At 38.8% G+C, this 13,052-nt stretch overlaps 1 protein-coding gene across 11 annotated transcripts in view; it reads right to left on the bottom strand.

The window, feature by feature from the left end:
• The window catches only part of LOC129780179 (innexin shaking-B), a 139,704-nt gene extending 126,929 nt beyond the window's left edge, over nucleotides 1-12,775 (bottom strand). For 3 of the 11 annotated variants that reach the window (XM_055788181.1, XM_055788180.1, XM_055788184.1), the window contains exon 1: nucleotides 10,680-11,939. The gene's annotated coding sequence lies outside the window, so the exon portion shown is untranslated. The other 8 variants (XM_055788175.1, XM_055788176.1, XM_055788178.1 and 5 more) reach the window with 8 other exon arrangements.
• Nucleotides 12,776-13,052: the final 277 nt, after the last annotated feature.

Here is a 13,052-nt window from a genome sequence, read left to right as displayed (position 1 = left end):
CCGTGTGAACACATCATGCCAGTTAGTGTCATGTGGGATCCGGCGTGCAAGCTACTTCAAAGTTTTTTGAATTTAATCGCACTCGCATCCCTCAAAACGTCAAAAACAGAATTTAGCGTTCGAACCAGGGATGGCAAATGTAAATTTACAAATTTACAAATTTATTCAAAAACGTCTACAGGCTTTACTTAAGTGCCCTAATGATCGACCTTACTACTAATCTACAAATACTTCTTAGAACGACACATACTAGAAACGGGTTCATTATAACCGTAATTGGTGCGTGATGATGGGAGGAACATGAAATTATTGGTACGCAAACAACGCCGGCTAATGTTGAAATTTATCAACCGAAGAAGTTCAGGACAACCAATGTTTGATAAAATCAAATCTGACGTAAATAGGGCCTTGGCAACATCTCTTCGAGAACGTAATAAGTCCAACCCAATCAGTCTACAACGGTCCTCATAGCTTGGAAGATTGAGAGGATCATTCCACGGCAAATTGCGCAAGGCGAATCGGACAAATTTCCGTTGAATTGATTCGATTCGCTGAATGCTATTTTGGTAGTATGGTGACCATACTACACAAGCGTACTCGAGAATTGAACGTACCAATGCGCAGTAGAGTGCCTTTATGCAATGCACATCTTTAAACTGCTTTGAAACGCGGAAAATGAAGCCAAGCGATTTGGATGCTTTGGACGTGATGTAGGAAATGTGGGCACGAAATGTCAGTTTGGAGTCCAACATGACGCCAAGGTCTTTAATGGTGTTGACACGTTCCAATATTACACCATGCAGCTTATAATCGAAGATTATTGAACGATATCGGAACGGGAAAACGATATCGCAGAACACTTCGATGGATTTAGAGTCATTCTGTTATTCACACACCATTCGTCGAAAATATCCAACTGTTTTTGAAGAAACTCGGCGTTTACAGTGGAATTCACAGGAAGGAATAATTTGAAATCATCTGGGTATGAAAGTTTCAAGCACTTCAAACATAAATTGATGTCGTTAAGATACAGAAGGAATATGTACGGACCGAGATGACTCCCTTGCGGAACACCGGATGTTACAGGAAATGGAGTAGATAGGGTATCACCGATCTTCACCGACATGACACGGTCGGTTAGATAAGAACGTAGCCAGCTGAGAAAATAGCCGTTGAAACCAAGGCGCTGAAGCTTAGCTACAGCGATGTTATGGTTGATTTTGTCAAACGCAGCAGAAAAATCAGTGTATATTGCGTCGATCTGCTGTCTCCTTTCAAGTGAACGAGCTATGAACGAGGTATACAAAACAAGATTTGTTGCAGTTGATCGTTTGGGCATGAAGCCGTGTTGTTCCTCGGCGATGTGATTATTGCAAGCATGAGAAATGAAGTCTAACACAATAACCTCGAAAAGCTTGGAGATAGCATGCTATTCCTCTATAATTCTTAACATCCTTCTTGCAACCTTTTTTGAAAACAGGAAAGATGAATGATTTTTTCCATGCATTCGGAAAGGTACCACTAAGGAACGAGCGGCTGAACAAGATGCTCAGCGGTAACGAGAGGCTGTTAGAGCACATCTTCAAAATTACAGATGGGATATTGTCGGGTCCAGCATTAGTAGATTTCTTCAGATTACCGCAAGTCTTTTCTACAGATTTTGAGTTTATTACAGGGTAGGCTGCGATAGATGGCAGGCAGGGTATACTGGTCACAGTTGCAGAGACCTGATCATTGCTGAGACTTTCGCTAACGAAAACGCCACTGAATTGATTTCGAAATAGTTCACAAATATCTTCTGTAGTGTTCGCTTCAATGTTGTCAGGCGTCATGACTGTAGGTAGACCAGATTCTTTTCTTTGACTATCAACGTGTTTCCAGAATCCTCTTGGGTTGGCACGCAGATTTGTTTGGATGCGGCTGAGATACGCGGCGTATAAAGCATTATTCAGTCGTTTGTAATTCCTGTTTGCAGAAGAATAACGGTCCCTCCATAGACAATCGCGATGTTTGGAAAATTTCCTTAAGTAAAATCTTTTCATGGATTTCAATCGTTTTAAGTTCCTGTTTGTCCATGGAGGGCTAACTATTTTACTGGCTTTCTTCTTAGGAACAAACTGTTTGATTGCGTAAAGCAGCACATTGGACAAGGAAGACGTTGATATGTTGATATCACAGTCCTTCAAAATTTCATTCCAATCGATGCTGGAAAAAACCATTCATTGATGAGAAATCAGCTCTCCGATAGTCATAAAAGGTTGACTCTGCGGTGCAAACAAAAAAAGACAGGTGGGTAATGTCATAACCGGAGTGACGTAGGACTATACAAAGGGGACAGCTTTTGTTAAATATATATTTTTTATATATTGTTTTATTTTCTTCTCCTACGTGAATACCTACCCATCTACCTGAAAAATGGATTTTTACTGTTTACTCTTTATGAACATGTTGATGGTTCTGAAAAGAACCTTTGGTGTTGTGTATTTGTTATCACTCGATATCCCCATCTTGTTCGGTTAAACCTTCCTGTTTAGCTATTGCGTTTGCCACTCGCCACAGCTTTCACAGTTGGAAAATTTCTTCCTATCCAGCTTGTGATATGTTGTTCAGTAAATTACATTTGATGCGACGTGCCGGAGAAACACTCAGTGTCGCGTTGGAGGCGATTTTAACCTGTAATTGAACATTTGCGATGACAGTGGTACAGTGTCGACTTTCAATGTGGGGTCATAATTTGGATCTCTATGTTTACAAAAATGTCCATCTAAATATGTCGCATTACATGTCCGTCCAATTAGCTAAATGTCGAACTAATTGTAAATTACTGTACTTTCAATCTGGAAACAATTTGAGAATTGGTGAAAATTGAATACTCAGGAAAGTTCCCAACTATCAATAAGCTCAGAACAACTGCCAAATTCACATACTCATCAGATCCTGGCAAACAAATTATGGAAAAATCAATTTGTGTTTTATTATTATTTTGGATATTATTTTAGAATGCATTGAACTGTATTTCGCAAACTCTTTTTTGGAAGGTTTAATGGCCCTGATAAGCGCCTTATTTTATGGAATGGTTCCAATTTAGAAAACTTAGTACTCGTGGTTTTGAAAAAAATCATTTCGAACGCCCTCGATGCCGCCTTGTCCTGGATTTGCCACCAACGCAGTTTGTACAAAGAACAAACTTTTTTCTTCTGCTACCAGCCGCCGTTTTGCGATTGCGTTTGCCACTCGTCACTCGCTGCAACTGACTGTTGTTGTCTTGATGTCCACCGAACCGAATGTGGTCTGTTCTGAATGCGGGTTTTCTTATCGTCGCGAGCAGCTTCGGCGGCCGAAGCTATATAACGCCGGCTAGGTGAACTGATGCACTGGTACTAACTACTACCCTTGCGGGGAACTCCAGACTAACACGGTTCGAACGGGATTTTGCCTTTCCCTTCACTTTTCCTCCTTTGCCATATCCAACCATGGCTGCTTGTGTTGGTTTGTTGATGTGATGTGATGCGAAACGATGTGGTGTACGGTTTGGATGAGAATGATCGTTACGGAAGGAAGGAAGGTATTGTATTATAGAGACTTTAAACTTTTGCAGTTCATTCGTCTCTAGCCTTGAGAAAGGCCCTTTGAAAACTCTACTCCAGCGCTACCACCTCCGCCCTCTTGCCTTGAGAAAGTCACTCGATCCCTCGCCGTCCAGCTCGTCCAGCAACGATGTTGTCCAGTCGGTGTCCACACAAAGAACGATCGTTACGGAAGGAAGGAAGGTCTTGAATTATAGAGACTTTAAACTTTTGCAGTTCATTCGTCTCTAGCCTTGAGAAAGGCCCTTTGAAAACTCTACTCTACTCTATTACTCTACTCCAGCGCTACCACCTCCGCCCTCTTGCCTTGAGAAAGGCACTCGATCCCTCGCCGTCCAGCTCGTCCAGCAACGATGTTGTCCAGTCGGTGTCCACACGTGAAAAAGAGTGACGGTTTGGACGATAATGATGATCGTTACGGCAGCGGAGCGGGGGTTTTTAAGCTGACTGGCTGGCTCGAGAATTACGCATGTGTGAGACTGCGACCAATGTTTCGTTCATATTTTTTCTTTTTCCTTTCCAATCGTGCTTCATTCTATTTCGCTGCTGCTCTGGTTGACCGTTTTGGTCGGTACGATTTGAGGAGCACAAAATGGACCAATCAAAAATGGGCACATAGTGCATTTGGATAATGCTTGATATTTTACAATTATTCAATTATTTATCTCAAGAAAAATGAAATGTTATTCGTTATGATAGATGCGTAGATATATTTCCTATCAATTGATGCAAAAACCTTTGCGATCTATTGGGAATTGCTCGAGTTATAAGCGTTCCGAATCTTGCATTTTTTCCTACTTGTTCAGTGCCTAGATTTTCATTTCACCCCCTATATCTTCCGGTTAGACGTAGTCCTACGTCAACAACAGGAGACGGAGCAGATAAAGAAACCAGGAGCGGAGGGTGATGACGACAAAACTTCACCAGAGGAGCAGGTGCTTGGGTTACAACTGTGCTGTGAACGATTTCCGAGCTTACTTTTCTGCTGATTGTTTATTCCTAAAAATTGAAAACAATATCTATTCTAGGCATCGCAAAATTGAGTGTACACCTTAAATTACTGAGAATTTGCATTTGTTGTCAGTTTCAAAATTCGGTTGATTGCAGTATGTGTTAACTCCACACAAAGTACTATTTTGGAAGTTTAATTTTGCTTCGGGTGAACTTATAAAAATTGACCCGCATTTCACCGCAAAACTTTTTTAACGAAAGTATTCCTCAAAGTGTCTCCTATCATACAGCGCTTGAATTTTTCACCTGAAATCCCCCTTTTTGGATTTTTTTTATCAATATTAACCCAAAAGGTTTCATCAGTAATTGGTGTCACACTTAACCATAGCTTGGGCGGTGTTGGTTTTTCGTTTTTCTTTATGTTAATTTTTTTTTAACAAAATGGCAAGTTAGATAAAAGATATAGATATTGTTACACATACAACGATAATAAGTATGAATTGTCGTTGAAAGACATTGCAGGAAATAGCAGCTGCTGTTGGAAAAACCCACTCTACTGTGAAGAAAATCATAAACAAGTGCAAATACGAAGGAACCATGGAAAATCTCCCGGTAGAGAACGCAAACGGATCCTATCTTCTGATGATGAATGGGTAATTGTTCGAACATTGCGAAAGAACCATGAAACAAACATTCCTAAATTGACTACCAAAGTGGCCGGCATCATTGGGAGACCTGTCTGCGCAGACACTATCCGGAGGGCAGCATACAGGAACAACCTGAGACGTCGTGTTGGCCGTGAAAATTATTTCAGCTCAAAGGTGAATATGAAAAAACCGCCACAGTTTGCTAAGGCATATGTAAACAGACCTAAGGAGTTCTAGAACAAGGTTTTTTTTTATACGGATGAGCCGAAAACCAATCTCTTTGAATCGGATGGAAGACAGATGGCGTGGAGGAAACCAGGATCGGTGCTTCAGATTCTGCATTTGGGTTGCTTAATTGATCTTCCTGAAACGTAATCTGCAGTATCCCGTTCAGAAATCCGGTCTTCTTCGTGATTACGACTTTCAACAGAATAATGACCCGAAGCAAGCAGACCTTTAGTGAGAAATCAAGAATCATCTGAAGAATAAAAAATCAGGGAACAAAGCGGAACTTAAAACGACGATTACGGAGATCTGGGAGGTACTTCCGTCTACAGTGACCAAAAATCTCGCCTTGGTGCTTGCAGGAAGTGCTGGACGCCAAAAGTGGGCCATACCAAATACTAGAGGAATTGATTTTTGTTATGTATTTTGTATTCATTTGTATGGCAGCCCCCAATGTACTGGAAGAAAGGTGATGAAGATGGTAGAGTTTCGAGCGGCATAGCATGCGCTGCCATAACTATTACTCAAATAGTGACGTCAGTCGTTGTGTTTATCTTTGGTCGCACACCGCATCCATGAGAAAATGCTATTTTCGGGAAGTAATTTATAATTTAAAAATACACATTTGTATACATATACATTTATATACATATACAGAAAGCAGTATGTTACTGCTTTCAAGAACTAAGCCTACGACTGCCCTCTGGACCTTTTTACCACATAAATGATCGAAATAAGCCACGATACAATTGTCATTTGTTAAAAAACAAAAAGTTGAATGATTTCATGAGAATTTTGGCTCAAATTATTATGCAATCGTGAGTACTTTCAACATTGTTTTGTTTCTTCCATATACATTCCATATTGAATGAAAATAATTACGACACGATATTTTGCTTGCCAATACAGATATACTTCGCCTACTGCTCCACCTCGATATGTACCTCATTGGGCAACCCCCCTCTTTCAGAGGAGTGTTGAATCACCATAAAAGCATTTCTTGCCCCCTAAAACTTCCACATACCAAATTTGGCTCCGTTTACATGTTTAGTTCTCGAGTTATGCAAAAATTGGTGTTTCATTTGTATGGCATTCCCCCCTTAGAGAGGGGGGAGGGATCTTGAACCATCAGAAGAACCTTCCTCGGCCCCGAAATCCTTTACATACAAATTTTCACGTCGATCGGTTCAGTAATTTCCGAGTCCATAAGAATCGAAAAGACAGAAAGACAGACAGACAGAAATCCATTTTAATATATTAGGCTGTCAAAAAAGTCCTGCGGTATTTTTTTTGAATTTTCATTTGTTCATAAAATTAGTTACAATCATCTGTTTAAAGTCAAATATGCGCCGTTTTGTTCGATGACTTGTTCCCAACGAGATGCCAACTTCATAATACTCCTGTTATAGAAGCTCGCTTCCTTATTGAAAAAAAAAACTCGGATAGCCAATTTTCACAGGCCTCTTTTGTGGCTAACTTCTGACTACCTAGCTCGTTCGCCATGGACAAAAACAGGTGGTAGTCACTTGGTGCAAGGTCCGGACTATACGGCGGATGCAAAAGAACCTCCCATCCGAGCTCCCGGAGCTTCTGGCGCGCCACCAATGAAGTGTGTGGCCTGGCGTTGTCCTGATGGAAGACAATGCGGCCTCTGTTTATCAAAGATGGCCTCTTCTTCATGAGTGCTACCTTCAAGCGGTCCAGTTGTTGGCAGTACAGGTCCGAATTGAGCGTTTGGCCATAGGGAAGCAGCTCATAATAGATTTTTCCTTGACAATTCCACCAAACACACAGCAGAACCTTCCTGGCCGTTAATGAGGGCTTGGCCACCGTCTGAGCCGCTTCAGCGGGCTTCGACCACGACCGTTTGCGCTTCACGTTGTCGTAAGTGACCATCTTTTCATCGCCAGTCGCCATCCGCTTCAGAAACGGGTCGATTCTATTGCGATTCAGCAGCGATTCACATGCATCGATACGGTCAAAGATGTTTTTTTGCGTCAACGTGTGTGGCACCCATACATCGAGATTCTTTGTGAATCCAAGCTTCTTCAAATGGTTAATAACGGTTTGATGACTTATCCCCAGCTCTTGGCCGATGCTACGGCTGCTACTATGCTACTATTCTCGGCTAATTCAGCGATTTTGTCGCAATTTTTTCCGGAGCGTGGCACATCTTCGACGACCTCTACACCATCTACATCGAGCTTCTTTGTGAATCCAAGCTTCTTCAAATGGTTAATAACGGTTTGATGACTTATCCCCAGCTCTTGGCCGATGCTACGGCTGCTACTATGCTACTATGCTACTATTCTCGGCTAATTCAGCGATTTTGTCGCAATTTTTTCCGGAGCGTGGCACATCTTCGACGACCTCTACACCAGAACGAAAACGTTGAAACCATCGTTGTGCGGTGGAAATGTAAACTGTATCGGGTCCATAAACTGCACAAATTTTATTGGCAGCCTGAGATGCATTTTTGCCTTTGTCATAGTAGTACTGTAAAATAAGTCGGATTTTCTCTTTATTTAGCTCCATATTTGCGACACTATAACTCACGAACGACTAAACAAAACACTGTCAAGGACTATAAAATACCTTTCCAACAAGCCATAGTATGACTCGATATATATATATATATATATATATATATATATATATATATATATATATATATATATATATATGTATATATATATATAGATCATATATCTCTATACATATACATATAAAAATGTTCTGTTCGTTTGTGTAAGCGTCAAAAACTCGAAAAGTACGGAACCGTTTGAGCTCAAAGTTGTACACAATATACAATTCACTTCAAGGAGTGTTGTTGCGGCATAAAAAACTGGAAAATTGGAAGAAGGATGAATTAATATATGACCAGAGTGCGTTTTTGAAATTGAACTTCTAATGAAAATCGACTATTCAGTAATAAATATGTGTTCTATGTGAAGGAAACATTTTTTTCCACTTGTTTGACAAAATCATGAACTGAAATTGTGTTTCGAAATGATTTAAAATTTAGCGATTTCCCTCACCTATCTCTATATATATAAAAGTTTTCTGTTCTTTTGTGTGCGCGTTAAAAACTCGAAAAGTACGGAACCGACTGAGCTCAAACTATGATACAATATACAAAACAACCAAACACAACTAGGATTGTTATAAAATAAAAAAATGAAAAATTCAACTCAACCATGCAACCACAATGTGCCACAGCAAAGCGTGGCAGTGTACAGCTAGTAGATATATAGATCATTGAATATTTATTAGTATGATCTATTTTTTCCTTTAATTAAACCTCATATACTCAAGCGAAGTCAAGAATGAAGTTGAAGAAAAAATATTTCCAGTAGTTTTTTAATTTAATTATATCTTTTTTGACTATACAAACAACGCCTAAAAATACACAATAACAAAATTATAGAGACATACACAGTCTGTGACACCGTGCGCGAGTATACGAGATATGATTTTGCGCGCGAGAAGGGGAGGGTTAATACTTCGTTTTATCGTCTAGTTCTACAATCATTTTCTAATGACTTTTTGATACAGTCAACGTTAGTAGACCGCAGCCCAAAATTTGAACAATTAGTCGCTCGTAATGCCGAAAAGTTTGGACACACACAGTAATCCGCCGAGAATTGAACCGAATTGTTAATCTTATTTTTTCTACTGTAAATGTATATGAATGAAATAAATTACGTTTTCTAGCGTCTAGAGATTATTCGCTGTCAAGACCGGGTTTTTTCTTATTTTTACCTGGACACTCAATGAACAGTAGGTAAGCTTGAAGTGCAGTAGAAAAAATGGGACATGCCACAATAGTTCAACAATGGTGGCCGTGATCCATACCCAAAAGGGACAAAAATAGCGGAATTGCAGCCGATCGGGGTATAATGGAACATAATGACGTATTATTTTTTCTCAACATCCCCAATCCATAAAAAACTGCAGTTTAGGAAGATAAAGAGATGGAAGAAAGCACCCTATCGACCAGCTTCACTTAAATTTTATGCATCCGACAATGTGAAAGAAAACACAATTCCCCATCAAAACAGTTCAGAAAGTGCACGACGTTTGGTAGGTGGCTGAAGTGTGAAACGAACGGATTTGGTAAGCAAGCTACAACGTTTTTGTATCCCATACTAATCTCAACATTTTAATTGATTGGTTGATGTCTGCGTTTTTATTGTAAAGGTAAAATAATTCTCTTTTTCGGCTGTTTCTGATCCGAATCGACAGTGTCGTTAGTTAAAAACTACATCATACTCTTGAATGTTTTCACTCACAATTCATGCTGCGGCTGAGAAGTGTTTTATTTCCTCTATAGCTCACGGACGCAGTTTTCATCTGGCGAAAACGAGTGCGCCGGAAGTCCAATGGGTGACGGTTGTCAACTCAAATATGTTATACTTAATCTCACTATTAACATGACATATGTTTGTTAAAGAGGGTTAATTTTGATTAATAAATTTTGTGTGATCCAATTTTTTGTTTTGTTATGGACAATCGAACTCATAAGTATGTATCAGAGATAAGGCAAATATAGTTATTCCGGAAGAGCAAGAAGTGACCTCTTTTCGCCATGGAGTTTTGCTTTATTTTTATTGGGCCGAGATAGTTCGATCGTACATTAAAGCACGGTGACATGGAAATATTTCCTTATTTTCATTACAGTCGGGTGACACACAAAACTGATCTAACACAAATAACGAATAATTCAGGCTATGTGCTATTCAAAAAAACAAAACCAGAATTTTGGTTTGACATAATATTGATTATGAAACGTTAACCTCAAGGAATTTTTTTTTTGATTTCACTTTTGACTGCTACGATATTTTGCTTCTAGAGATGGTTAGGTTATGTTGGCGAATTTTATCATACATGAGAATCAGCTTACATACATAGACCATGTTATAGCCAATTTCACTCAGAAAAATAATAAGGCGGAAATGGCTCACAAACACTAATGTAAAGCAAACATACGAAATTCGTCTGAAGATATGCTTTTACACAATTACACAAAGCATGTATGCGGTCCTTCTCAAGCATGGTGCCATTCCTTTATAGCAAAATGTTATGCAATCAAAACCACCATGCGAATAGAGGATAAAATTGAGGACAAATAATCGAGCAAGGTTGAATTAGCGGAACTTTGATCCTATCCCGACGTTGACTAGGTTCTACAATCATTAAAGCTTTAATGATAATGCATAATCAACTAGATTTAAATCCAGAATGAATATAAAAAATTATCGATACTCACTTTTTGGCTGTAACTGGGAATGCGCAGGTTATATTGTTTTTCTTGATTCATTAGCCTGAAATCATGTCTTCTCTCCTTTTTAGCCATATATCATGGAGTTGCAACTAATAATACATTGAACGCGTTCTGTTTCCCATTCCAAGTATCCATGACAAGCTCGAAGTTGTAAGGCATGCCGGAAAAGATACACATTTTTCATTTCTTCTGTCTGCTTTTTATGCTCACTGTATGGTTCCTGCACAATCAAATTATCCTTTTGGTCTAATTGCATACCGTGTTCTGTTTGATAAAATATCAAATCCTGCTTCAGACATCATGTTTTCATTTACTAAAAACTTGACCAACATCACATGGTTGTAGTTTTCACTCTCTTGTTCACGAAAACATGTATTTTTCTAACAAAAACTGCCGTATAACTAACTATGAACTGATTGAGATTCCATCGTTGCTTCATATGTTTTCTTATCAACATTTCATTCGTTATCGTCGAATCGATTTATTTATTTCTTGCAGGTCCGCATAATGTATGTTCGATTTTTAATTACTAGAACTCAAATACATTTAATCAAAGTATCGTCCGACCATAGAAACACGTTTTGGCCTACATATAAATGTTGATATTTATCATGTGATATTATATTCCACATTTTCACGTTTTGAGAAAATGCCAAAGTTTAACACACACAAACTATTTCTGGTGCATTTAGATGTTGTATCCCCATTCACGTTGCATCACGCTGTTTGAATAGCAGATTCATGATATCCATGTCATCTAAACCATAAGGTACATTCCAGTGCATTTTTCCTGTTTTATCCGCACAGTCTGTCATACGTATAAATACATCAAAATACGTAATTTCACTGTTCACTTAACGAGCTTCCTTCATTTCCAGTGCTCTGGAAAAATCAATATTCTTGAATATAGCGAAAAAAAACTGCAACAGAATACAGAAACACTTCACTATTTGCTTTCATAACAAATCTCAGCATTCCTCGTTGTATCATCATTCAAAAGTTGTTATTTTCCAGTTACAATAATTCACGGTCAAAATAAAAAACATACGAAAAAGATAATGTTAGCAACGCGACGTCAAACATTCAACTGAACTGATTTTTCCGATTTCAGTAGAATGAAATAGAACTAAGATCATCCCGGAAAAAGTATTTCACTATAACGAAATATTCATTAGATTTCTTCAACGCGAACTTCTCCTGTGCTCTTGTTAGTGTTTCTGCTTTTGCATGTACGGCTAATGCTCATGGTAGTGTTGGCGCTATTGCTCCTGCTGCTGCTACCTATATTTTCATCTTCGTGTTTTGTTGCTTTTCCATTCGGATTTTTCCATTTTGTGCTGTTTTTCCAGCACACAGCAGAGCAGCGTTTCGTGTTATGATGGAAGAAATTAAAGGTTAACCTCATACTTGTCAGACAGAGAGGAAACACTTATAACTTCCAGATTTCGACAAATGCGCGGGAACTTTTTATTTTGCGGTATTGTCTACGATTAGACAATTTTTCTATTTCGATTAGAAGATAAACTATATCGAAATAATTTTATGATATGTCGATGACTCCAGCTTTACTTTAACACACATATCCCAGAACATCATGACCACCAGTCAATCTAAATGGAACAAACTTTGACACCTATTTCTGCAACGAATTGTGTCAGGTTTAAATTTAGGCAAATTTATAGGTTGATGTGTTAATATCGAACATCGAACATATTCGATAAATCGTTAATTTGGTGAACCGGTAACAGATAGGTGACCCGCTTTGCTCATATCAGAATGGGAGAGAATCTGTGAGCCGAACGTTCCGATGCCGATATCGTCTTGCACAATCGGTGTTAGTATCAGAGAGAGAGAGAGAGAGAGAGAGAGAGAGAAATAAACAAAAGTTAATAGTTATGCTTTAATATTCATTCCATTTATACACTTGAAAATGACTATGATGAAAAATAGGTTTACAGCAGCAAAAACACGGCCATAAGTCGACAAATCGTATAGATTTTAGAATCTCCTGTGTATTCTCCTTCGCTATGCACATCTTTGTCCGTAAATTGTACGTTCACATAGACGAATTTTCCCCTCCAAATGTGGACAGCAACTTTTTTCGTGAAAATTCGTGCCGTCTCTTCGTCGTCGTAATATCATCGCTCCAACCATTGACATGCGCATTTTCCTGAACTGTCGCGTTAAACGCGAGGACAATGAAGAACAAAAAAAAATTTTCAACAATATGACGAAATTGAAAATTCTAATCTGGAATGAAAACAATCCACGAGTTTTGTGTGTGAATGCTCAAAAGCGATCGTGCATCCAGATATTATGTATATGTAAACATATTATACTCGTGGTATCCATCTGTGC

Source organism: Toxorhynchites rutilus, chromosome 3, assembly GCF_029784135.1.
Source record: "Toxorhynchites rutilus septentrionalis strain SRP chromosome 3, ASM2978413v1, whole genome shotgun sequence".
NCBI classification, from domain to species: Eukaryota; Metazoa; Arthropoda; class Insecta; order Diptera; family Culicidae; genus Toxorhynchites; species Toxorhynchites rutilus.
Note: the sequence above shows the minus strand (reverse complement) of the source record. Positions and strands in the feature narration are given on the sequence as shown.